The 27774-nt window shown below is 42.0% G+C and overlaps 1 protein-coding gene across 1 annotated transcript in view; it reads right to left on the bottom strand.

Annotated features, from left to right (window-relative positions):
* The window catches only part of LOC126335312 (solute carrier family 46 member 3-like), a 458236-nt gene extending 436227 nt beyond the window's left edge, over positions 1–22009 (bottom strand). The window contains exon 1 of the mRNA XM_049998458.1: positions 21923–22009. The gene's annotated coding sequence lies outside the window, so the exon portion shown is untranslated. The remainder of the gene's footprint in view (positions 1–21922) is intronic.
* Between the last annotated feature and the right edge of the window lie 5765 nt (positions 22010–27774).

The raw sequence follows: 27774 nt of genomic DNA, 5'->3' as shown, positions 1-27774 counted from the left end.
GAAATGCTCCAAAAGTAAACAAAAAATATACCTATTCAAAAAAGAGATAAAAATTCACTTGACGCCTTCCTGACAGACATTCTACACTCCTTCCAAATTAACAATGTAAGTGTAGACCAGATGTAGCATAAATTCAAAGAAATAGCGTAGACAGCAATTGAGAGATTTAAACTAAATAAACTAACAAACGACGGAGATGATGCTCCTTGGTACACAAAATGGGTTAGAACACTGTTGCAGTAACAACTAAATAAACGTGCCAATTTTAAACAGACGCAAAATCCCCAAGATTGGCTATCTTTTACAGAAACACGAAATTTAGCGCGGACTTCAATGCGAGATGCTTATAATAGTTTCCACGACGAAACTTTGTCTCGAAATATGTCAGAAAATCGAAAGATGTTCTGGCCGTATGTGAAATAAGCTAGAGGAAACACACAACCAATCCCTTCTCTGGGCGACAACAATGGAAATACTATCGACGACACTGCTGCCAAAGCAGTGTTACTAAACACAGCCCTCCGAAATTCCTTCACCAATGAAGACGAAGTAAATATTCCAGAATTCGAATCGAGAACAGTTGCCAATGTGAGTAACGTAGAAGTACATATCCTCGGAGTAGTGAAACATCTTAAATCACTTAACAAAAGCAAGTCTTCTGGTCCAGACTGTATACCAGTTAGGTTCTTTTCAGAGTATGCTGATACAATAGCTCCCAACTTAATAATCATATACAGCCGTTCGCTCGACGAAAGATCATTAACCAAACACTGGAAAATTGTACAGATCACGCCAATATTCAAAAAAGGTAGTAGGAGTAATCTACTAAATTACAGGCCCATATAATTAATGTCGATATGAGGCAGTATTTTAGAACATGTATTGTATTCGAACACTGTGCATTACCTCGAAGAGAGCAGTCTATTGACACACAGTCAACAGGGATTTAGAAAACATCGTTCTTGTGAAACACAACTAGCTTTTTATATACACGAAGTGTTGAATGCTATTGACAAGGAATTTCAAATTGATTCTATATTTCTAGATTTCCAGAAGGCTTTTGACACTGAACATCACAAACGGCTTGTAATGAAATTGCATGCTTATGGGATAACGTCTCAGTTATGTGACTGGATTCGTGATTTCCTGTCAGAGAGGTCACAGATAAGGGTAACTGATGGAAAGTCATCGAATAAAACAGAAGAGGTTTATGGCGCTCCACAAGGTAGTGTTATAGGCCATTAGCTGTTCCTCATCTAATAAACGATTTAAGAGACAATCTGAGCAGCCGTCTTAGGTTGTTTGCAGATGACGCTTTCGTTTGTCGACTAGTAAAGTCATCAGAAGATTAAAAAGTGGAAAACAATTTAGAAAAGATACCTGTATGGTATCTCAGTGTCGTAAATAATTTACGTATATCAGAGTGATAAAACTTTACTTGTGTGATATCAAAGACTGCTGTGCTGAAACCTGTTCTGGCTAAAAAAAAATTAAAATCAAATTTCATTTTTTGTTACATGCTCTCGTGTTAGTCGTGGCAATCAATAGTGTTCATATTTTAAAAAATCCACTGCAGGTTTTACGTTTAGCAAACATAGCATAGTGTAACTTCTGTATGTGTAAATAAGAGTAATTTTCAGTGCATTTCAGAGATTAAAATAGAGAAGGACATGTTAAATTTCATAATTAGTTACAGTAATGATACTGTGTTCCATCTCTAACAGGACAGATCAAGGTTATAAGAAAATAGTTTGCAAATTAAAGGTCACACGTCGACAGCAGGAAATCTTTTAGTGTTATGCGTATCCCCACATAATAGGTTGAGGTGCATATAAAATCAAAAACTGCGTGCTGGGGAGACGCGACAGCCTGACTGAAACAACAACCAAAGGCAATCGGTATCCGACAGTGGTCTTAAACGCTCTTATATCCGTCTGACCGCTATCTGGCAGGATTCTGGAGTGCAAACGACGAGTTTGCAACTTGTTTGTAATAAATTGTATCAAAGGATTTTGAGGCCAACAAATCTCCAGAATATAATTGCTTTTATCAGAGCTGCATTGCTTTATTTAGTAGAACCGGAATTCCTCTCCAGAACCTTAGTTCTACGTATTTGCTAAGTCCAGAATCCACACGGTGGCGAATAACGTACGAGCGGCTGAACTGCAGGTAAGGTCAGGTAAGGTTACAGATCGAGAAAGTGCAAAGGCTGACTACACTGCCACCACGCAGGTAAGTCACAAAGAGGAAGTGCCACGCACCCCTGTAGATCTTACCGTTATCGTACCAGACTGTCCAAGGGGTCAAGTCCGTTATAAAAAAAATGGTTCAAGTGGCTCAAAGCACTATGGGACTCAACATCTGAGGTCACCAGTCCCCTAGACTTAGAACTGCCTAAACCTAACTAACCTAAGGACATCACACACACCCATGCCTGAGGCAGGATTCGAACCTGCAACCGAAGCAGCAGCGTGGTTCCGGACTGAAGGGCTTAGAACCGCTCGGTTACAACGGCCTGTTCCAGTACGTTATAAGTTAGGGTTTGTCCTTCCAGAGAGGGGATGCTGCAAAGTAGTACATTGGCTTAGGGAATGTTACAAGATCTACTAAAGAGACTCCATATCCTACGCTTGTCCGTCCTCTTTTAGAATTCTGCCGCGTGGTGCGGATTTCTTACCAGATAGAATTGACGGAGTACATCGAGAAAGTTCACTGAAGGGCAGCACGTTTTGTATTATCGCAAAATAGAGGAAAAATTCTCAGTGAAATGATGCTCTGATGTAATATGCACCAATTACTGAAGTTAGCATGAAACCCTTTTTATTAAGTCTTCATTTATCTTTTATTTAATATTTCTGCTTATTTAATTAATACGCAATTCTAACCGATGCACAGACTATTTGACTGCAGAATCTCAGCTTCAGGTTATCATTTGCAGGGGAACCTACCTGTAGAATAATGCTGTCTCTTGGTAGCTGCGCCACTGGCCTTTTGGCTGAAATGTCCGTGATACGGTTGTATCTCTCAATAAATAAAAAGAGAAGTCTAGCAGTACTTTTCAGCTGTTCACACTAAATCACTTCGCATATTTCTTTATGGAGTTTCATCCCTATCACTAAAGACAAGACCACATTACATGTCAAAAATGTTTATGAATGCTCCTTGCATTCACATTTGATGGATAGCTTGAAATTATATTCCGCCGAAAGGATGACACGAATTAATTGGCACACAAAGTAATTTTTCCTGCAGAAAACCAACAAATCGTCTACAAGGCACATGGAATGACGGATAATCGTTAAGGCGCAGTGGCCTCTTTACGAATTTTCCTTGATACGTCTATCACTGATTCTAATCGTCACTGCTCATATCCTCGTATAATCCCGAGGATAGTTCAAACAATAATAGAGCACATAGTGTAGCGAATACTGAAATCACTGGGCAAGTTACATACTGACTTAGACTTCACTTCAAGAAAAACGAGAAGCCTAATTACGGAGCTTCGTGAGTTTCGTCCTTATATAGACGCACGTTAGAATATTGTGTGGTTTTGGTTATTTGATTATTATTTGAAATTTACCTAGGTCAAATTATGTTTTTTTTTTTTTAAATAGGTATGATAATGACTGTCAGATTTTGTGTATCAAATTACCTGTATGAGCAGTAGCTATTAAAATATACAGAAGAAATTTATGCTTATACTATAGAAATTCCTAACTTTGGGCATTTCATCTATATTGATTAATAAAATTTGGATATTAAAAATTGCGCAGTTATTAATTATGACAGTTACATATATGTTATTGGTGTCGTTGGGTTCATAAAATTTAGCGCATCACTGGTATATTAACGTATTCCAGAAATTTATAGTGGTTTAATCACAATATAAGCTGAGAGTTTGAGCATGTTGAAATCTTTAACTAATTATATCTCTTGATTTAATTAGGTTTCAGCCAAAATAAATGAACAAAAATTGGTCTGCAGTTTACTGATAATCTATTTTCCTGAATCTATGTATTATCTCACTAGATTTTTATGGATGCCTTCTAGATGCAAAACATTGAAATACAATAACATTCTAAATACCTCATTTCCAACGAAACGAATTAATACGAAACGTTCATAACAGTGAATTGCAAAAGCTGAATAGATAGATTTCGCAGGGAAATTAATTTACATTAGTTAGCAAATTCGGTTAATCTGTTCTCAAATAACGGTGTCTATCATCAATATTTTTGGTAATAATAATAGAGAAAAAAGAAAAACACTAGTACAGATCCTAGCCGTTGTAATTTTGAGTTTAAAAGACAAAGGAGATGGTGGGAGCCAAATCTGCTTTGTCACAGGCTGCTGGGCGTCAAAGCAGACGTGGGAAGCCCGACCCTATGTCATTATCAAGCTTCTTTTTTTTCCGACAGAGACGTTCATAGCCAAATTACCTAAGGTAGCAGCAACAACAGGTAGAGTAGCAGTTGGCTGGCTCTTACAGATGCTGCGTGGAAACGCATCTAGTCAGAAGAATATCCCTTAGGTAACGTAGAAAGGGAAACATGATGCTTAACTTCTTTCGTTTATCAGTCATTCAGCCTCTGAAGCGATGGTATTAAATATTCATCACTACAGTTAGTTCTTCTCAGGTCCGCTTATTTTGAAGTGAGATTATTCTCATGAATAATGTCTAGTTGTATAACTTTTTCTTTAATGTCAAATGTGAAGCTGATTTCAATTATTACCAATTCCAAGTAACCGTTTAAGACGTTATTTACAAGTTTATTAGATGGACTTGCCACTTACGTTCCTGTCTGGCATAAAAGCTAACCCTGAAGGAAACGTTAAATCGTCTCCAATGTAAAACTTTTACGCTAACATTTGTGAAGATTCCAATCGAAAGAAGGTCACGTGTAATGAAATATACTTTGTTCTACAATGTAAGTACATAACTCTTTTTGTTTCATCAGTCTTCTGACAGATTAACTGCAGTCTGCCACGAGTTCTTCTCCTGAGACAATAGCCTCATCTCATTCTAGCACCTGTAGAAATCGGTTCCAATCACTTGTTCCAAGTTTTCTAATATCTGACTTTCACTACAAATTTTACCTTCTACAGCTCTGTTAGTTCCCTGACATCTCAACAAACGTCCTATCACCGTTTCCTTTCTTCTAGTCAGTGTTTTCCATGTACTCCTCCTGATTTCTCCTCACCATTTGTCAACTTAATTTTCAGAGTCATTCTGGAACAATATACCTAACACACTTTGAATACGTTCTTTTTGCGGTTTCCCCACACTCCACGATTCGTTTCTGTGCAATACCAATTTTATAACATGTTTTAAACTTTTGCTCTCATATGGCTGAAGAGCGGCGACTTGTATCCGCTGACTGCCCACCCCCAGTCCATACGGGGCGAGGGGAATGAAGTGTACTTAAAGAAGTGTATTAAAAAAAATTAAGGCTGTTGTTTGATACTACGATTCTTTTGTCTGGCAATGCTCGTTTTTACTTTTTTCACTTTATTGTCATTTCATTCTCCTCGCCCCATATGGACTGGGGGTGGGCTGTCAGCGGATACAAGTGGCCGCTCTTCAGCCATATGAGAGCAAAAGTTAAAAACATGTTATAAAATTGGACACAGCGGTTGACGTAATAAACAGGATTTGGTGGCACGAAATTTTTTGGGCACCTAGAAGATATGGATTAAGTAAGCGTAATATAATTAGTAATGATCAAGTTACTTTCCATTAACAAAGTGGAATGCACGGAACGATTGTGATACGATTTTCAAAATGATGACTGCCGTGCTCTATTATTTTGAAAGTAATAATGACCTTATTAATACAAATGTAATAGAATCATTGAATGTGAAATATGTGTGAATTAGGATTTTTTCAATACCTCCATTTAGCTCTAAAGACATAGATCCAGTATCAAAATTTAAAATATATAATATATACAACAACAACAACATTGGTTAAGTAAAAGTTTGACACAGATGAAATGGCAAATTAATGTTTCAGAAATGTTAAAAGACAGAGGAACAGTTGCATAAGTTAAAAAAATACAAAGCTTGTGTGTTGACTGATTAATGGGTGAAATGATGAGTGGGCCTAGACTGCCAGGAAGAAGGTATCATAGGAAACGTAGCAGTTGAGGTAGTGAGTGAGAGGGTGGTTGAGTGGGCAGATGTTTGGAGGACGAATTCGGGAGAATGAAGAGGGCCCGGACCAAGGCTTAGGACGTGGGTGGCGAGGAGTGAAGAGAGCCCTGACTGGGGGAGGTGGGGTGGGTTCTCTTTAGATCTGATAGGGCCGGTTTACATCAGGGTGGATTTCGTGGTCGGGTATGAGAAGGGGATAAAAATTTTGTTGGGAGATGATCTGGAGAGTGTGGAGGCGTAGCGTTGGGGGGAAGTGATGGTAGAAACACCGCAGGGTACCAGGATCAGTGACCAGGAGGGAAACTAGTGGTTGGGCAGTGCCTAAGTTAAAGTTAACGTAGGATATTCGGGTGGTGTTTAAGATGGAAGAGGAGGGAGGGGAATTTTATAGCTTGGTGCAGGATGCGAGTGGTAGAGGGTAAGCGGATTCGAAAGGCTAGGTGGAGTGGAGGATCTGTGGGGAGTGATAAAAAGATGGAGCAGCGGAAGTCCATGTCACATGTACATAACAGAGGATGGGTTGAATCGGGGAGTTATAGGCCCGGAAGTTGTGGAAGGTTGAAATCCTCATGTTTGGCTGGTTAGTAGTTTTAGTAATTTTGGTCTATCGTGGGCTTTCTGTTGAATGGTTAGACGATGGGGCTTCCACGATAGTTGGCGGTCAAGTGTTAGTCCGAGGTATTTTAGTGCGTCGGTTAACTGGACAGGGTGGTTATAATTGATAAGGTAAAAGTTGTGGGCACGGAAGATGCTTTTACTTTTGCTATTCTGATAATTATATCCTCCTTGCTTCGCCCATGATGCGCCTCTTTGGTTGCGGAGTATCAGACATCCTTCGTATTTGAGTTAAGTTTCTCGCTAATCTGCTTTCTGCTGCTCCTCAACACAGGACGTTCCAGAAAGATTCATCCCATTTTACAGGACTATAAGTATTTAGAGAGATGCTTGGGGTGAATTCTGATTTAGCCATCGAAACTAAAAGTTTGCCTTGGCGCCAGCTGTAAGTTGCTGTTTATTGTGGTTGCCGGTAGGAGTCTTTCCAGGAGGAGATGACTTGCTAGTTCGTTCATTGTACAATGTGCGCCGAGTCGAAACAGAAACAACACAGGAACGAAAAGCATTTTCAGTTCTCCATTTCAACACGTACAGTTCAGCAACAATCACCTGTGCGGAGTGATTTTCGTCGAGGTTGAGGCAGTGTACCTCCAATAGAATGGGGGCAATACGGATGATCTGTCATTACACCATTACACCATTGACCTCCAAGGTCGCCTGACGACACTTTCTTGTGGGGGTGGTGGCACTGATAAAGACTCGGCCTATGTGCCCCCCCCCCCCCCCCCTCCAGCAACTTAGTCTGAACTGCGACACAGCATAGCAAAAGTAGCGGAAGCAGTAACTGTAGACGTGCTCGGATAGGTATAGCATCAGCTTGACTACCGTCTGTTTCCAGAGCCTCTGTGCGCACTGAAAACTTATGAAAAGTAAATGAAAACTTTGATCCTAAACATAACTGTAAAAAATACCTAAATGTTGTACGTGCATGCATGTAAAAGATATACCTTTGTACACTCGAATGGCTCTGTTGAATATCGAAAATTTGTAGACCAATGCTCAAGTTAAAATTTACCTCAAGTTTCTGTTCCACTCCTCTAAATCCTAGAAGATATATCCTTGTGAAATCGAATGAATCTGTAAATCAGCCTTTCTTTAATTTACTCTCAGTTCATAGTTTGAGGTTATTAGACTGTTTATTCAACTTAACATGTCCAATAAACATGTTCCCTCGCACAAAGGGTCAGTATTGGAACTTATCAATGGTTTTCTTAATTTTATTCACGTTTCTGAGCCTTTCCATTGCTGTTTCTTCGGTGTATAGTCGCAAACGAACTTCGTCCGTCATGAGACCCTGGAGGCCAGGTATTGCTGACTGGTCGGCGTATTATCGTCTGGCAACGGCATCATTTGGATGTGGAATAGAGTTGCGTAGGATCAGCGCACTGCTCCGTCAGCCGCTGATAGTTCTCCAGAACTTAGCGGCAGCTACGTCTCATTCAGACAGTCTCAACTGGAGTCCAGTCCTCTCGTACTGGATAAGTACCTGGTAGTATCGAGAACTGAACTTGGATCCCGTGTATAGTAGTCAGACACACAGCCCACTCAGCTAAGGAGGCAGACCGCATAAACCAATGGACAGTTGAAATAGAGGTAGCTTACGCTCTGGAGATAGAAACATGTAGCTATCCCTTGGCCATGGTAAATGAAGTAGTTGGCGTGTCACGTGTCTCGCATGTCGTCACATCCTGAACAGGACTGCAATGTAGTTAGGTCTCCAACTACAGCTACACTACTGGCCATTAAAATTGCTACACCAAGAAGAAATGCAGATGATAAACGGGCATTCATTGCACAAATATATTAGACTAGAACTGACATGTGATTACATTATCACGCAATTTGGGTGCATAGATCCTGAGAAATCAGTACTCAGAACAACCACCTCTGACCGTAATAACGGCCTTGATACGCCTGGGCATTGAGTTAAACAGAGCTTGGAAGACGTGTACAGATACAGCTGCCCACACAGCTTCAGCACGATACCACAGTTCATCAAGAGTAGTGACTGGCGTATTGTGACGAGCCAGTTTCTCGGCCACCATTGACCAGACATTTTCAATTGGTGAGAGATCTGGAGAATGTGCTGGCCAGGGCAGCAGCCGAACATTTTCTGTACCCAGAGAGGCCCGTACAGGACCTGCAACATGCGGTCTTGCATTATCCTGCTGAAATGTAGTGTTTCGCAGGGATCGAATGAAGGGCAGAGCCACGGGTCGTAACACATCTGAAATGTAACGTCAACTGTTCAAAGTGCCGTCAATGCGAACAAGAGGTGACCGAGACGTGTAACTAATGGCACCCCATACCATCACGTCGGGTGATATACCAGTTTGGCGATGACGAATACACGCTTCCAATTTGCGTCCATCGCGATGTCGCCAAACACTTAGGCGACCATCATGATGCTGTACACAGAATCTGGATTCATCCAAAAAAATGACGTTTTGCCATTCGTGCACCCAGGTTCATCGTTGAGTACATCATCGCAGGCGCTCCTGTCTGTGATGCAGCGGCAAGCATAACCGCAGCCAAGGTCTCCGAGCTTATAGTCCATGCTGCTGCAAACGTCGTCGAACTGTTCGTGCAGATGGTTGTGTTGCAAACGTCCCCATCTGTTGACTGGGATCGAGACGTGGCTGCATGATCCGTTACAGCCATGCGGATAAGATGCCTGTCTGCTTGACTGCTAGTGATATGAGGCTGTTGGGATCGAGGCAACGCCGGTCAACTGCTGTTTGTGTATGAGAAATCGGTTGGAAACTTTCCTCATGTCAGCACGTTGCAGGTGTCGCCACCGGAGCCAACGTTGTGTGAATGCTCTAGAAAGCTAATCATTTGGATATCACAGCATCTTCTTCCTGTCGGTTAAATTTCGCGTCTGTGGCACGCCATCTTCGTGGTGTAGCAATTGTTAATGGCCAATAATGTACATATCTATACCACACAAGCTATATTACGATATGTTTAGCATATGAACTGTTGCATGTCTTACTCCAATTCTCGGTCCAGTATTTCATGAGGTTTTGTGGTGTTATAGTACTCTACCTGACAGAAAAATTGAAGCCCCCAGACGACATGGTCGGACTTTAACGCGACTTCGAAAATGTACCCACCTTTGACGACCATGTAAGTGATTGGAATTTTAATTCTCTCTGACAGGTAGAACGGCCACGCTAATTTTGTTCATATTTAATGTTGTTATTAGGCCTAGTAGAGTATATAATGGGCGTGAACAGCATCAGATGTTGAGTGATTACTGTGAAGGACACTGATGTGCCATGTACTTGTGTGTGAGAGCGTTATAAGCACATGACAGATTTTTGAAGGGCCCTCATTGAGGGTCTCCATTTGGCCAGCTCATCGATCTGTGGAATGTCCAAATATGTGGGGCATCCAGACGAGACAGTGGCCCAGTGCTGGACAGCGTGATAACATGAGGGCAGACACATACGTCATGAAGGTTCCAGGTATCACGTCCGATCACCTTGAGGAGGATCGGCGTATTGTGCACCAAGCACGTCGTGACCCCTTCACATCTTTATTTGCTGTCCGTGAGCAAGTAATGAACCCACTGCAACATTCTGTGTCATTAGTCGAAGATTAGCAACAGCCCGACTAAGCAACTGCTGACCCGTGCATAGGCTGCCATTAACACCATGGCACGCTACATTGGAGTGAGAAGCAGGAACTGCTGATGAACGGCGTCATATTATGTTCAACAATGAATTGCGGTTCTGCTCCATCGTCGGCGAGAATCGGGGCATCCTGCTGAGAGGTCCCACTTTCTCAATGATTTTCAGAGCCACGAAGGTATTATTCCTGACTTCGTGATGTGAATATCCAGAGGTTGTGGCTTGAGGTCACGGCTGGTTCTTATGGAGGGAACTCTTGGCGGCAGAACGGTACGTCACGGCTATCCTGCATTCCCATGTGCTGCCTCTCACGCAACAGTATCGTGGCGCCATTTTCCAGCATGACAATGCTTTTCCGCATTCGGCATGTGTCTCTATAAAGTGTCTGAATGATGTTGAGGTACTCAAGCGGCCAACAAGATCCTCATATCGCTTCCCAATAGAACATGTGTACGACAAGCTCGGATGTCAATTCCGTGACAGTATCAGTGTCCAGGATATCAGGGTCCAGTTACAGCACTTAGGAGCCAGCTTGACTCAGGAGAGGATGCAGCGGCTTTATGATACCATTCCAGACCGAATTAGTATATGCATCCAAGCCGGAAAGGGTGCAACAAAATAGATTCTAATCTCCTTCATAGAACAGGTTATAACATAACCTAAGCTCCTAGATCCCCCACAAAAACTGAATAAGGAGATCGGGTACTTCCAGATCTGTTCAGCTCATCTGAAAAGCTTCATTAGGTCCTCTATTACTCCTAGAGGGTATGGACCGCAGACTGGCGATCAGCTTTTTCCTTTCTTTAACCTAAGTTTTCACATTATCTAATGTCTTTCTGACGTAACACAACAGTACAACACTTTCTTGGGATGTCATTAGTCTAATGCAACTGAACCGTAAAATTACTATTGGTTCACCAAAGGTTATTAATCTCAATCAGTACACAAAATATAAAGTGGAAGTAGGTGCCAAGGAATAACTGGTGAAATTACACAAATTTTCAGTAACACTCTTTATTCAAATTTGGTGCAAGACTTTACGATATTTTTTTAAAAAAACTAACAATCATTTAAATTGGAAAAAACATACAACAGTTTTTTATGACTAGAAACAATATAAAAAAATCCACTACGGCGTACATTAACAACCTTGCTTGATTATAGCCAAATATACATAAACACCAATTTACGTAAGTTACAGCTTCCAGATCAGGAGGAATTCGTTATGCAACTGACTGGTTCTTACCACGAGGCAAAAGGAATTTTTCTTCTTTCTTAGAGTACCTTTTAGAGGTGAGTCTAGTAATACTAGTTATGGCAGGCGAGAGAATGGATCAGGTCTTAGTGCCTTGCATTTTAAACAGTACAGCCATTGGTGCCGTAGACTTTCACAGACATGGCAGAGGCTAACAGTCGAATAACCCGTAGGTAAGCTGAGAGGAGAAAGAAGCAACCAGCACCACAGATTTACTCTGACCCCCCCCCCCCCCCCTTTCGTCCTCAAAAGGGGACAACGGACCACACTTTCTAATATTACCACCTTCCCGCGGGTGGGCAGACGAGAATGAATGGCGGGAAACCCACAAAATATACGGCTGGCATAATTAACAAGAATAAGTAAATTGAATTGAATTAAACTTCATAAAATCTGTTAACAATCAACACTCAAGTTCTGGAGCGTTACGACACCCAGGACTGAACCAACGCAGCACCTCCAAATGCTGCCAGCCGTCTCAACGGACGCAGGAAGGCGCGCCGGTTTTGAGAACCTCCTCGCCGGTCGACAGCAAACGGCCGAACTACAAATTAGGCCCCTCGCGGACCCACACTCAGGACGAGCAGTTAACGCCCCATATCAAGGAGCCGCTGCTGGCGTCGCTTACGCTGATGCCGCGGTTTGCGTGCTGTCCCACTACCACAGGCAGAGATGTCCTGACTGCCAAATCTCCGAGAGCCCATACACGCACCTCTTAAACCCACGCGAACAGCCCACTTTTCCCCTTTCCCACTAGAGGGAGACACCGATGCCTTCAATTGAGACAAAGGCTCCACCGCCAAAAACGGAGGGCGACTGCTTCACACTAAGCGCTGCGGCGCGCATTTCGAAGCTACCTTTACTACGGCTCAGCAACTAAATGAATAGCTGTTTGTATTGCGCCATACGCTTTTTGATTCTTTTTTTTGTGAAACATCTTCAGTGGCCTGTAATACCAGTTTGTTTATGTATACAACGATTGCTTTCTATAATACACTACGGGCCATTAAAACTGCTACACCACGAAGATGACGTGCTACAGACGCGAAATTTAACCGATAGGAAGAAGATGCTGTGATATGCATATCACACAAGGTTGGCGCCGATGGCGACACCTACAACGTGCTGACATGAGGAAAGTTTCCAACCGATTTCTCATGCACAAACAGCAGTTGGCCGGCGATGCCTGGTGAAACGTTGTTGTCATGCCTCGTGTAAGGAAGAGAAATGCGTACCATCACGTTTCTGACTTTGATAAAGGTCGGATTGTAGCCTATCGCGATTGCGGTTTATCGTATCGCGACACTGCTGCTCACGTTGGTCGAGATCCAATGACTGTTAGCAGAACGTGGAATCGGTGGGTTCAGGAGGGTAATACGGAACGCTGTGCTGGATCCCAACGGCCTCGTATCAGTAGCAGTCGAGATGACAGGCATGTTATCTGCATGAGTGAAACGGATCGTGCAGCCACGTCGCGATCCCTGAGTCAACAGATGGGGACGTTTGCAAGACGACAACCATCTGCACGAACAGTTCGACGACGTTTGCAGCAGCATGGACTATCAGCTCGGAGACCATGGCTGCGGTTATCCCTGACGCTGCATCACAGACAGGACGAACCTGGGTGCACGAAAGGCAAAACGTCATTTTTCCGGATGAATCCAGGTTCTGTTTACAGCATCATGATGGTCACATCCATGTTTGGCGACATCGCGGTAAACGCCCATTGGAAGCGTGAATTCGTCATCGCCATACTGGCGTATCATCCGGCGTGATGGATTGGGGTGCCATTGGTTACACCTCTCGGTCACCTCTTCTTCGTAATGACGGCACTTTGAACAGTGGACGTTACGTTTCAGATGTGTTACGACCTATGGCTCTGCCCTTCATTCGATCCCTGCAAAACCCTACATTTCAGCAGGATAATGCACGACCTTATGTTGCAGGTTCTGTACGGGACTTTATGGATATAGAAAATGTTCGACTGCTGCCATGACCAGCACATTCTCCAGTTCTCTCAGCAATTGAAAATGTCTTTTCAATGGTGGCCGAGTAACTGTCTCGTCACAATACGCCAGTCACTACTCTCGATGAACTGTGGTATCGTGTTGAAACTGCATGGGCAGCAGTACGTGTACACGCCATCCAAGCTCTGTTTGACTCAATGCCCAGGCGTATCAAGGACGTTATTACGGCCAGAGTTGGTTGCTCTGGGTACTGATTTCTCAGGAACTATGCACCCAAATTGGGTGGAAATGTAATCACGTGTCAGTTCTAATATAATGTATTTGTCCAATGAATACCCGTTTATCATCTGCATTTCTTCTTGGTGTAGCAATTTTAATGGCCAGTAGTGTAACTGCAGATTTGTTACTACATTACATACAGTTTTGTTATTCTTTTGTTATTAGGTGAGAAACAACTTTTTGTAGGATGTTTCTTGAGGCTAAATTACTATTTGTTTCTCTCTACGATTTGTGGTCTTATTATCGCAAATTTGCCGTCCTGGTTTGTACCTAGTTGGTTTGCATACCCAGAATATTAGATTTTCCGTTTTTTACGGAAATTTTTCGACGAAACACGTGTCTTCCAATGCCACTGTGTTTAGTTTCGATCGAAGATACTTCACAAATAAAAAGAAGCGATACACGTATGGCGTAATACAAACAGACTTTCTTTTAGTTACATTACACAAATCACCTACCAAGAACTAAGGAACGACGGTATACGTAGCAAACGATGCTGCAACATAATTGATTGAAATCACCTATACCTTCTCATACCAATTACTTTACTCTCACTGGAGGAGGAGGGATGAGATTAATGTTTAACGTCCCGTCGACAACGAGGCCATTAGAGGCTGAGCACATTATGGAAGGACAGAGAAAGAGTTTTTACATAATCTTACGTGCATTCATGAGAAAATTCGATTTACTAAGGAATTAGAGAAAGATTGTTGTCTCCCGTTGCTGGATGTTTTGGTTAAACGGGAGAGTGACGGCTCTCTGAGACATTCTGCCTATCGTAAGCCCACTGTTCAAGTTGTTATCACCCATCCTATACCATGAGTGTGCTTAAAACCCTTATACACAGTGCCCATACAATGTCGGATGCAGATAGTCTGTCTAAACAGCTTGCACATATGAAAGACAGTGCTCAGAGACAATGGATACTCGACCCCGCAAATTATGAGGGCATTCTCAGCTAACATCAAGAACCGGAAAGTGGATAAAGAAGAGAATGTGCCAGCAAACTCCCAAGCTTTTCTTCCCTTTGTTCGTAATATTGCGTTCAAAATAGAAAAAGTTCTCAGTAATTTTCAGGTGATTGTCCCGCAGCCATCTAAGATTTCGGACCTGCTGGGATCAGAACAGGATAATTTGTTATTGGGGAAGGCAGTATTTTACAAAATACCTTGCCAGTGTGGCATGGTCTTTATAGGACAAAAAACACGCACAGTGGGAGAATTTTGCACAGAAGATAAATGTTGTACTCGCCTTCTGCAGCCCAGAAGTCTGCAATTGCGGAACATTGATTCTCTACTGGACATTCAATGGACTATGACAAAACATCAATTTCGGCCACAACAACGCCTTTTTGGTACTCCATTATAAAAGAATCCGTTGAAATACGCATCGCGGAAAATAGAATGAACCGCGGCAGTGGCTAACAGTTGGATAATGCGTGGAATCCCGTCATCTTCGAGATTTGCTCCTGACGATGACGCCAAAACACTCCGATGACTGCGGCGAGCGGTAATGTCGAAGACAGCTGATCCTCGCAGTTCCACCAGTGAGGACGCTGCGGTCGGGCGGCGTGGTCTTTCTGTCACCGGGACTCTGATGTGTCTGCGGCAATTCTCGGGCCGCTATGTAATGCGGAGCGGAGAACATCTTCTTCAATCTTCGATGGCGCACCTGAAGATGACTGGCAGATGTTCAGTCGAAATATTGTGAAGTTTACAACGACCGGCTGCAATCCCAAAATCTCTTCGAACACCATTTCCCTACGTGAAATTTAGTGTGGAAGGTTACGTGACGTGAACTGTAAGAGTATATCCCAAGTGGATTGGTAACCTTGAGCTTTCCATAGATGTCATAATGTCCCGCTGGTTATCTCCGCCACTGGTCACAGACTCATAGCTGACAAGCAAACAGTAAAATCTAGGATGATATTGAGGAATTACAAGTCTTGTGATTTAAAAGAAGGGATACGTGTAATTTTTGTTCGCGTTACGAGAAAACAAATTTTACACTTCAACCTAACGCCACTCGAAAGCCAGTAAGGAAAACAACGCTATGTCTATTCACAGCTCCGAAGACGATATCAAATTAAATATTAATTGCAGTCTTTTCCCTTATGAAATCTTCTTGCATCACTCTCATCAATGTCCGCAGAACTTTTAACATTAAAACGTACAGTACAGTGCACGAATTAGAAGCAACATATGCTGCTGCCGGCCGGCCCCGACTTACGGCTATGACAGGCTCTTCCAAATAGAAGACCATAAAGAACTTCTTTGCCCTCACAAATAATAATTAATTTAGTGCTCGGCTGTTACGTACAACGTTCGTCACATTACTCTTATTAGCATTCTACATCCTTCACATCATAATAGCAAAACTTCATTACTAATTATCTCATTTCCTAACCTAATTCCCTCAGCATCACCCGACTTTATTCGACTACGTTCCATTATCCTCGTTTTGCTTTTGTTGATGTTCATATTATATCCTCCTTTCAAGACACTATCCATTCCGTTCAACTGCTCTTCCAAGTCCTTTGCTGTCTCTGACAGAATTACGATGTCATCGACGAACCTCAACATTTTTATTACTTCTCCATGGATTTTATTACCTACTCCGAATTTTTCTTTTGTTTCCTTCACTGCTTGCTCAATATACAGATTGAATATATTCGCGGAGAGACTGCAACCCTGTCTCAATCCCTTCCCAACCACTGCTTCCCTTTCAAGTCCCTCGACTCTTATAACTGCCATCTGGTTTCTGTACAAATTGTAAATAGCCTTTCGCTCCCTGTATTTTCCCCCTGCTACCTTCAGAATTTGAAAGACAGTATTCCAGTCAACATTGTCAAAAGCTTTCTCTAAGTCTACAAATGCTAGAAACGTACGTTTGCCCTTCCTTAATCTAGCTTCTAAGATAAGTCGTAGAGACAGTATTGCCTCACGTATTCCAACATTTCTACGGAATCCAAACTGATCTTCCCCGAGGTCGGCTTCTACTAGTTTTTCCATTCGTCTGTAAAGAATTTGCGTTAGTATTTTGCAGCTGTGACTAATTAAAGTGATAGTTCGGTAATATTCACATCTGTCAACACCTGCTTTCTTTGGGATTGGAATTATTATATTCTTCTTGAAGTCTGAGGGTATTTCGTCTGTCTCGTACATCTTGCTCACCAGATGGTAGAGTTTTGTCAGGACTGGCTCTCCCAAGGCCGTCAGTAGTTCCAATGGAATGTTGTCTACTCCAGGGGCCTTGTTTCGACTCAGGTCTTTCAGTGCTCTGTCAAACTATTCACGCAGTATCGTATCTCCCATTTCATCTTCACCTACATCCTCTTCCATTTCCATAATATTGTCCTCAAGTACATCGCCCTTGTAGAGACCCTCTATATACTCCTTCCACCTTTCTGCTTTCCCTTCTTTGCTTAGAACTGGGTTTCCATCTGAGCTCTTGATGTTCATACAAGTGGTTCTCTTATCTCCAAAGGTCTATTTTAATTTTCCTGTAGGCAGTATCTATCTTACCCCTAGTGAGATAAGCCTCTACATCCTTACATTTGTCCACTAGCCATCCCTGCTTAGCCATTTTGCACTTCCTGTCGATCTCATTTTTAAGAAGGCTGTATTCCTGTTTGCCTGCTTCATTTACTGCATTTTTATATTTTCTCCTTTCATCAATTAAATTCAATATGTCTTCTGTTACCCAAGGATTTATACTAACCTTCATCTTTTTACCTACTTGATCCTCTGCTGCCTTCACTTCTTCATCCCTCAAAGCTACCCATTCTTCTTCTACCGTATTTCTTTCCCCCATTCCTGTCAATTGTTCCCTTATGCTCTCCCTGAAACTCTGTACAAGCTCTGGTTTTTTCAGTTTATCCAGGTCCCATCTCCTTAAATTCCCACCTTTTTGCAGTTTCTTCAGTTTTAATCTACAGTTCATAACCAATAGATTGTGGTCAGAGTCCACACCTGCCCCTGGAAATGTCTTACAATTTAAAACCTGGTTCCTAAATCTCTGTCTTACCATTATATAATCTATCTGAAACCTGTCAGTATCTCCAGGCTTCTTCCATGTATACTAAGTGTTAGCTATGATTAAGTTGTGCTATGTGCAAAATTCTACCAGGCGGCTTCCTCTTTCATTTCTTTGCCCCAGTCCATATTCACCTACTACGTTTCCTTCTCTCCCTTTTCCTACTACCGAATTCCAATCACGCATGACTATTAAATTTTCGTCTCCCATCACTATCTGAATAATTTCTTTTATTTCATCATACATCTCTTCAATTTCTTCGTCATCTGCAGAGCTAGTTGGCATATAAACTTGTACTACTGTAGTAGGCGTGGGCTTCGTATCTATCTTGGCCACAATAATGCGTTCACTATGCTGTTTGTAGTAGCTTACCCGCATTCCTATTTTCCTATTCATTATTAAACCTACTCCTGCATTACCCCTATTTGATTTTGTGTTTATAACCCTGTAGGCACGTTACCAAAAGTCTTGTTCCTCCTGCCACCAAACTTCACTAATTCCCACTATATCTAACTTTAACCTATCCATTTCCCTTTTTTAAAATTTCTAACCTACCTGCCCGATTAAGGGATCTGACATTCCACGCTCCGATCCGTAGAACGCCAGTTTTCTTTCTACTGATAACGACATCCTCTTGAGTAGTCCCCGCCCGGAGATCCTAATGGGGGACTATTTTACCTCCGGAATATTTTACCCAAGAGGATGCCATCATCATTTAATCATACAGTAAAGCTCCATGTCCTCGGGAAAAATTACGGCTGTAGTTTCCCCTTGCTTTCAGCCGTTTGCAGTACCAGCACAGCAAGACCGTTTTGGTTATTGTTACAAGGCCAGATCAGTCAATCATCCAGACTGTCGCCCTTGCGACTATTGAAAAGGCTGCTGCCCCTCTTCAGGAACCACACGTTTGTCTGGCCTCTCAACAGATACCCTTCCGTTGGGGTTGCACCTACGGTATGGCTATCTGTATCGTTGAGGCACGCAACCCTCCCCACCAACGGCAAGGTCCATGGTTCATGGGGGGACGCAAGATCAGCTATGATTTCTATATGTTACATATTAATTATAACGATTTAATTTTGTCTAGTTTGTCGACAGTTATCATAGGCTTCTTTTTAAATATATGTTTCATTATACGGCTTCACTATCAAATCGACAGATTCATTCCAATCCTGCCGCCGGGGTGACAGAGCGGTTCTAGGCGCTGCAGTCTGGGACCGCGCGACCGGTACGGTATCAGGTTCGATTCCTGCCTCGGGCATGGGTGTGTGAGATGCCCTTAGGTTAGTTAGGTTTAAGTAGTTCTAAGTTCTATGGAAGTGATGATCTCAGATGTTAAGTCCCATAGTGCTCAGAGCCATTTGAAACATTTGAACCTTCCATTACAAATTATGTCAGCAAGGATGCTGAGCAACCGAGATGACGTATTTTCTTCATTCAGACACGAACTGAAACACGTTTCGTATTTTATTCTTATGCAGCGATTCCATTCATCTACATCTACATCTACATCTACATGACTACTCTGCAATTCACATTTAAGTGCTTGGCAGAGGGTTCATCGAACCACTATCATACTATCTCCCTACCATTCCACTCCCGAACAGCGCGCGGGAAAAACGAACACCTAAACCTTTCTGTTCTAGCTCTGATTTCTCTTATTTTATTTTGATGATCATTCCTACCTATGTAGGTTGGGCTCAACAAAATATTTTCGCATTCGGAAGAAAAAGTTGGTGACTGAAATTTCGTAAAAAGGTCTCGCCGCGACGAAAAACGTCTATGCTGTAATGACTTCCATCCCAACTCGTGTATCATATCTGCCACACTCTCTCCCCTATAACGCGATAATACAAAACGAGCTGCCCTTCTTTGCACCCTCTCGATGTCCTCCGTCAATCCCACCTGGTAAGGATCCCACACCGCGCAGCAATATTCTAACAGAGGACGAACGAGTGTAGTGTAAGCTGTCTCTATAGTGGACTTGTTGCATCTTCTAAGTGTCCTGCCAATGAAACGCAACCTTTGGCTCGCCTTCCCGACAATATTATCTATGTGGTCCTTCCAACTGAAGTTGTTCGTAATTTTAACACCCAGGTACTTAGTTGAATTGACAGCCTTGAGAATTGTACTATTTATCGAGTAATCGAATTCCAACGGATTTCTTTTGGAACTCATGTGGATCATCTCACACTTTTCGTTATTTAGCGTCAACTGCCACCTGACGCACCATACAGCAATCTTTTCTAAATCGCTTTGCAGCTGATACTGGTCTTCGGATGACCTTACTAGACGGTAAATTACAGCATCATCTGCGAACAGTCCAAGAGAACTGCTCAGATTGTCACCCAGGTCATTTATATAGATCAGGAACAGTAGAGGTCCCAGGACGCTTCCCTGGGGAACACCTGATATCACTTCAGTTTTACTCGATGATTTGCCGTCTATTACTACGAACTGCGACCTTCCTGACAGGAAATCACGAATCCAGTCGCACAACTGAGACGATACCCCATAGCTCCGCAGCTTGATTAGAAGTCGCTTGTGAGGAACGGTGTCAAAAGCTTTCCGGAAATCTAGAAATACGGAATCAACTTGGGATCCCCTGTCGATAGCGGCCATTACTTCGTGCGAATATAGAGCTAGCTGCGTTGCACAAGAGCGATGTTTTCTGAAGCCATGCTGATTGCGTGTCAATAGATCGTTCCCTTCGAGGTGATTCATAATGTTTGAATACAGTATATGCTCCAAAACCCTACTGCAAACCGACGTCAATGATATAGGTCTGTAGTTAAATGGATTACTCCTACTACCCTTCTTGAACACTGGTGCGACCTGCGCAATTTTCCAATCTGTAGGTACAGATCTATCGGTGAGCGAGCGGTTGTATATGAGTGCTAAGTAGGGAGCTATAGTATCAGCGTAATCTGAAAGGAACCTAATCGGTATACAGTCTGGACCTGAAGACTTGCCCGTATCAAGCGATTTGAGTTGCTTCGCAACCCCTAAGGTATCTACTTCTAAGAAACTCATTCAACAAGGTTTAGCTCCATTACATCTCATGCGACCTGCAACTGCCAAAACTTTCATTTCAGTCACGACTCAGGAACCCACAAAACGACTTAACTGAAGTATATACTGATTTCACCGTGTCTACAGTTAAATTTGAAACCGTTTGCGTGCAACGCATTATACGCACTGAGCAGCGCAACCCAATGTCGTCGTGTAAACTAGACTTGACTTGCTGAGGTTGTTGGTCTGTTGGCTGATTTGGGGGAGGTGACTAAACAGCCAGATCATCGGTCCCATCGGATTAGGGAAAGATATGGAAGGAAATCGGCAGTGCTCTTTCAAAGGAACCATCCCGGCATCTGAAGTTGTTGTGAATTTAATTACATAGCTGACATGAGTAAATGCAGGTAAATTATTTTTCAAGAACGTGACTTCAAAGAAAACTAAAATTACGTCAAACATCTGTCAGCGATGATTACGTACATTGTGGCTTGGCTATAGATAAAATTTGATCCAATTGATCTTCATATAGTAGTTGGAGTTATTTACTAATATCTTACCTTACTGCATTTTTCGTGTACCCTCTTCCCACCTTATGTACCTTACACACCATAATTATTGCAAAAATAAAATTGCACAGTAATACACTTCATTATATTTCAGTTTTTTCTGGCTTTTTTAGGCATATTTAGCTTATTTCGTTTTGGATAGCTGGCATCACTCATACTTCTGTCTTGAGCTGCAGGTCAGAATGAATAAACAACCAACAACAAGCTTTTTTTGTATCTTGATTAAGCAACGTCAAAGAGGTAAGTTTAGTTGTAAGTATGCTGGTTTGTATACCTGCCAAATAAACGTAACATAGATCTGAAATCCAACTGCACGCTGGAGCACACTATGTGTCTCCTTCAGGGTACAGGGAGCGCCTACAGGACGCTCTAGTCGCCTGGCTAGACTAGCAGCGTACTCACCTGAGGTGCAGCGTGGGTGCCCGCGTCTGCTGAGTAATGCTGGCAAACGTGCGGTGTTTGTTGACCGGCTGTCAAATGGAGCGGCGGCGCGTGGCTGCGCCATTAGACGCTACTAATGTGCCGTTGTGTGGCGCAAGGCCGCCCTGCGCGCACGCTGCTGCCAGGCGGGGGCTACCTGCACTGTGTAGTTCGTCTTCACAGCGAGTGCCGTTATTTACTTAACCACTGGTTTCCAGTCCAGAGGTAACGACCACTTGGACGACGGAGGTGGAAATTATTGATAGAGAGAAGTGAAAGTTAAAAAAAAGGTTTATTATTATCGTTCATTGATGATTAAGTGACCATATTTTTGTAACACGAAAAAGAAACCAAAGACTAAACAGAATGCGTAATATAGTTTCGTCATAAACAGGGTGAATCACCTAAGATTTGCACAGGAAATAATGCAGAAAAAGAAAGTGCTACTGATGCCAATTAATAGTTGTAATAATACTTAGAAACTGTATTTTTGTGTAAACATACACTTTTAAATTGAACATTAACGTTACAAACTAAAAGTAGGGTAAATTAGAATGTCAGTGGACTTCGTTGCAGGATTCTAGGGGGAGTCATTTACGAGATAACATAATTCGAAAAGTTCACACACCAACACATGCATAATACTTGTTGTGATAGCACACACAAAGGAACAACGCAATTGCATACATTAGTTATGAGGATTCTGACCAGTAACGAGACAGCTGACCATCACGGGTTTTGTTCAAAATGACCACTGGCAGCGGCAATGCACGCTTCCAGTTTAGTATGGAACGACTGCTGCACTTGTACTACCATTTCAGAGGTGACGTCCGAGCAGGCTGTAGTAATACGTCGTAGCATGTTGTCGGGTGTAGTTGATATGTCCTTGTAGACAGCGTGTTTCAGATTTCCCCACAGAAAAAATTCTATAGGCATCAAATCCGGGAAACGGGCTGGCCAAGGCACAAGTCCTCTGCGTCCAATCCAACGATTTTGGAACAATTTGTGAAATCATGCTGTAGTACCCTGTGCACTATGGGCTAGACAGTAATCATGCTGGTACCAGAGGTTCAGTGTTTTGTCTAAGGAAAACGAGTTAATGGTCCACTATCCCACACGACACGTTTACAATCCATGAACGCTGACTTTCTACTTGACGAAGCCAACGGGAATTGTCAGTAGATCAAGAGTGCATATTTCGGTGGTTTACCTCGACATAATTGATAAATGTGGCTTCATCACTAAACTAGATATGTGATACAGTTGAAGTATCCTCTCTTAACGCCCATGTATTGAAGTTAACACGATTATCATAATGGTTTCAATGCAGCACTTGATGGAGAGAGATGTGATACGGATGGAGAATCATAGGACACTCGCCTGATTCATCTACATCTACGTCTACATATATACTCCGCTAGCCACCAAGCGGTGAGGGGCGGAGGGCACAATTCGCGGCAAAAGTCACATTTCCCCCCGTCTGTTCCACTCGCGGATTGGGCGAGGGAAAAACGACTCTCTGAACGCCTCAGTACGAGGTCCAGTTTCCCTTATCTTTGAATAGTGACCAGTGCGTGATCTGGAAGTTGCTCTACATCCTAGGCGAAGATCGGATTTCGGAATTTAGTGAGCAGCCCCTTCCGCTTAGAGCGCCGGCCATCTGCAAGTGTGTCCCACTTCAAACTTTCTATGAGATTTGTAACGCTCTCGCCATGGCTAAATCTACCAGTCACGAATCTTGACGCTCTTTTTTGGACCTTCTCAATCTCTTGAATCAGACCCATCTGGTAAGGGTCCCTTACAGAGGAACAATAAGACTGGACGAACTAACGTTTTGTAAGCTATTTCCTTTGTTGAAGGACTGCATCGCTTCAGGATTCTACCAATACACTGCAATCTAGACTTCACCTTGCCCGTTACTTGTGTAATCTGATCATTCCATTTGAGATCATTTCGAATAGTCACACCCAGATACTTGACGGTTGTTACCGCTTCTTAGACTGGGCATTTATTATGTACTCGTACATTGATGGGGATTTTCGCCTTGTTATACGCAGTAGGTTACACTTACTAATTTTGAGAAATAACTGCCAGTCATTACACCACGCATTTATTTTCTGCAAAATCCTCATTGATTTGTTCACAACTTTCGTGTGATACTACTTTCCTGTAGACTACAGCATCATCAGCAAACAGTCTAATGCCGCTGTCAGTACCATCAACCAGATGGATTATGTAAATCGTAAAAATCAGCGGACCTATTACACTACCCTGGGACACACCTGAAGTTACGCTTGTTTCTGTTGAAGTCACCCCGTTCAGGACGACATACTGCTCCCTGTCTGTCAGAAAACGATCTATCCAACCGCATATGTCATCGGGTAGGCCAATCCCTCGTGCACTTTTGCAGGAGCTAACGTGCAGAGCAACTGTAACAGCAACAAGAACATGAATTTCCCCCTCTTCTGTGGTCACTTGGTTCCTTCTGTTACGTTGTCTATGAGCTACACTACCATTTCCACGTAACTGATTGAAGTGGTTGATAAATAACTGCCGAGATGGTTGACGTCTGTTGGGATGATATCTTTCCGCATTCACCGCACAAGAACGAACTGCGTTCTTCCTACAATCTCCATACACCGTGAGCATGTCGGCTTTTTCTGCATTGGGAAATTTCACTTCCACTCACCACCTACTGCTTGGACTGTCGCACACAGACTGACAAGCAAATCGTAGTGCACTCAAGGAACACATAAGCACACTGTTAGCAAACATAACAATATTCGTTCTAGGCGCTACAGTCTGGAACCGCGCGACCGCTACAGTCGCAGGTTCGAATCCTGCCTCCGTCATGGATGTGTGTGACGTCCTTAGGTTAGTTAGGTTTAAGTAGTTCTAAGTTCTAGGGGACTGATGACCGCAGAAGTTAAGTCCCTTAGTGCTCAGAGCCATTTGGACCATTTTGAACAATATCTGTACCTAGCAACTACATAGATTGAATGCCACAAACATATGTCAGTGTGGAAAGTATTCACAAACAGTGTATCCTACACGATTCGCACTAGACTCCTGGAACAAACACCACTGACATTGCAATTTAGCCTACTTTCAGTTCGTAAATCTCAATAGGCATTGTTCCTTTTAAAAAGTTGTATGCTTGCACAAAAAATACACTTTCAAAGTGATATTCCAATCTATATCAGCTAACAACACGAGCCCCCAACTACCAATCCACTGTGTATACATCTCATATCAAGATTACTTTTCATTTCCGCAATATTTGAGGCGCAAGTTTTACATGATTCATCCTGAATACGAAGGTTTCAAAAGTAATAATAAATAAATAATGTGTAACTTACGTATATAATAGCCCTGAATTCACTCCAAACGAAGAAGCCTCTAGATTTATTAGTGCAGGATCATTTCTCATCCATATTTTGTGAATTAATGGATCTTCTTCAGTAAGTTCACACAACATTTGTTAAAAATTTACACAAATGTGATTAAAGTTCATCTTATTAATCAATATATTTTTCAAAGTTTGCACTGAAAGATTGATCTCGTCACTTGTCCACAAAGCATTCATACAAGAAAACACTATTTTAGTTAGGACTTTAGTTCCAGGCAAACAAAAATGAAGTCCTAATATTTTAAGGAAATTAGTATAATGCACATTGTTCATATTACAATGTAAAATAATTTCTACCTAACAGTGGCTGTGTGAAGGTTTTCCAGTTTTGTTTTTTCTGACATTTCTGGTGATATTAATAATGACAAGTGTTTTAGTTGTAACACCAATATCGATTAGAAATAGATTTATTCTATGTAACTATGTATCTGTGATTATGAAGTGTTTGTTCTTTGTTAGTTAGGGTCATTGATATGTGACAAGAAATTTAAGGTTTGCATATATTGTAAAAGCTAAATGATGTTTAAAAATAATGAAACTTTATAATGTCTGTATGTTCATAAAGAAAAATTTGTATATTGGAAGCTGGTTCATGCTTAGGGAATTTGTCTTGTGAAATGTAAAAGTTGTAGGGAAGCCCCTCCGCAACGGAAGTGGCTTGGCTCGATGTGAAAGATGGTTTTGGCGGTCGATATGGGCGGTTCCTTGGTGGGAATGGTACGCAGTCAGTAGCTACCCATTGTACAATACACATTGAGGGTGCCAAGAGAGGCATTTGGAAGCCGTTTCACCTGGAATTTTGTCTCGGATGTGGATTTGGCTGTTGCATGGTGCTCTTGGCAATAAGGAATGCTTCTGATACGATAAAAATCCGTCGCCAAGAAGAAATTATAAAGAGCATTCAACATGAAGAGCCGTGAGTACAGTTATCCGCCACGTTGCTTGCCGCCACTATTACACCACTGCTCCACCAACGTCAGGCACACATATATGTATTATTGCATGGACCATATAATTTGTGTGAGTGTTTCCAATGATAATCCAAGTGCTATGAAGTGTGACAATAAAGTAATGAGACCGAAGTGGAAAAAAATGTTACTTGCCGTTTCGGTCAAGTTCAGTGTTGTCTCCTTCATAGTATTTCTCTTCTGATTGCACACACATTTTCGAGCGCTTCTGCCCTTGTTGGTAACCTTTGTGGAACTCATCTTCTGTAATATCCTCCAAGACCCTCGTCACAGCTTTTTGGACATCCTGTGTTGTTTGAAAAAGGTGTTCATTGACCGCCGCTTTGACTCTTGGAAACAGAAAAAAGTCGCACGGAGAGATATCTGGTGAATAAGGTGGCTGAAATTTGTTTTGAGGTTACAAATTGCTGTACTGACAGAGCAGTATGGGATGGCGCATTACGAGCCATTTTTGCACAAATCTTTCTCATACCAAGATCTTCAGTTATTATTAGACAAACCATTTCTCGACTGATGTTCAGTTCTTCTGCAATCATTTTCACGGATAACCTTCGATCAGATCATACGTGTTCACGCACCCTGGCCAAGTTGATGTCCGTTCGTGAGGTTGATGGTCGTCCACTGTGGTCTTTTCATCTTCAGCATTATAAATGAAAATATAAACAGTGTAATTGTAGTATTATTTAATTTTATTTGTGGTATTTGTATGTCAGTTAAGTCAGAAATCTTTTCATGCCTAACTTGAGTTCAGTTTTCCCTGCAGTAACATCACAGTAAAGAATCAAGTGATGATAGTAATCGTAACTGTTAATATTATGAGTATGGTACAATCTTGCTTACTATGATTTCTGGTTGGTGCATTAATGGTAACTACTGATACCCACAACTTAAATCGCCCTGTATTCATGTGTATCCAATGAGCTATTCAAAGGGAATCTTAAATGAAAGTCACTTCGGCAACTAATATTCAATTTTCTTAAACATAATGTTTCACATTAATATGCCTAATCAGGCTGGCTTTTACCCCCTGAGTAAAACCTGTTTAGTTTTCTGTTAATTGCAATATCTACAATATTACTATCTGATACCCTATTATCCATTAGACAAACACGTGGTCAAAATTAAAAATCCTCCCAGAGGGTAACACTAGTTTGTGTTAGTGTTATATAGTGCTCACAGTTTAAAAAAGTTCACTGCATGTTATCATTTCACAAATGTAGAACAAAGTACTGCCTTCTTTTAGTGTCACAACTGTAATAAATTTCTTTTGACTCACACTCAAGCATATGTGCTTACAGTTTTCGTTTCTGTTAGTGCCAGTCACATCAAATACCAGTGATTAGCAATTTGCGCAGACTGGCACAGTTCAATTGCGTTCGCAACTGTACTTTTCCAAGCGAAGTCTCTACACAGTTTCAGATGTATGTGTATTTTAGATCCATATCAACAACACTTTG

This window comes from Schistocerca gregaria, chromosome 2, assembly GCF_023897955.1.
Source record: "Schistocerca gregaria isolate iqSchGreg1 chromosome 2, iqSchGreg1.2, whole genome shotgun sequence".
NCBI lineage: Eukaryota > Metazoa > Arthropoda > Insecta > Orthoptera > Acrididae > Schistocerca > Schistocerca gregaria.
The sequence above is the reverse complement of the archived record's forward strand: the minus strand, read 5'-3'. Positions and strand labels throughout refer to the sequence as shown.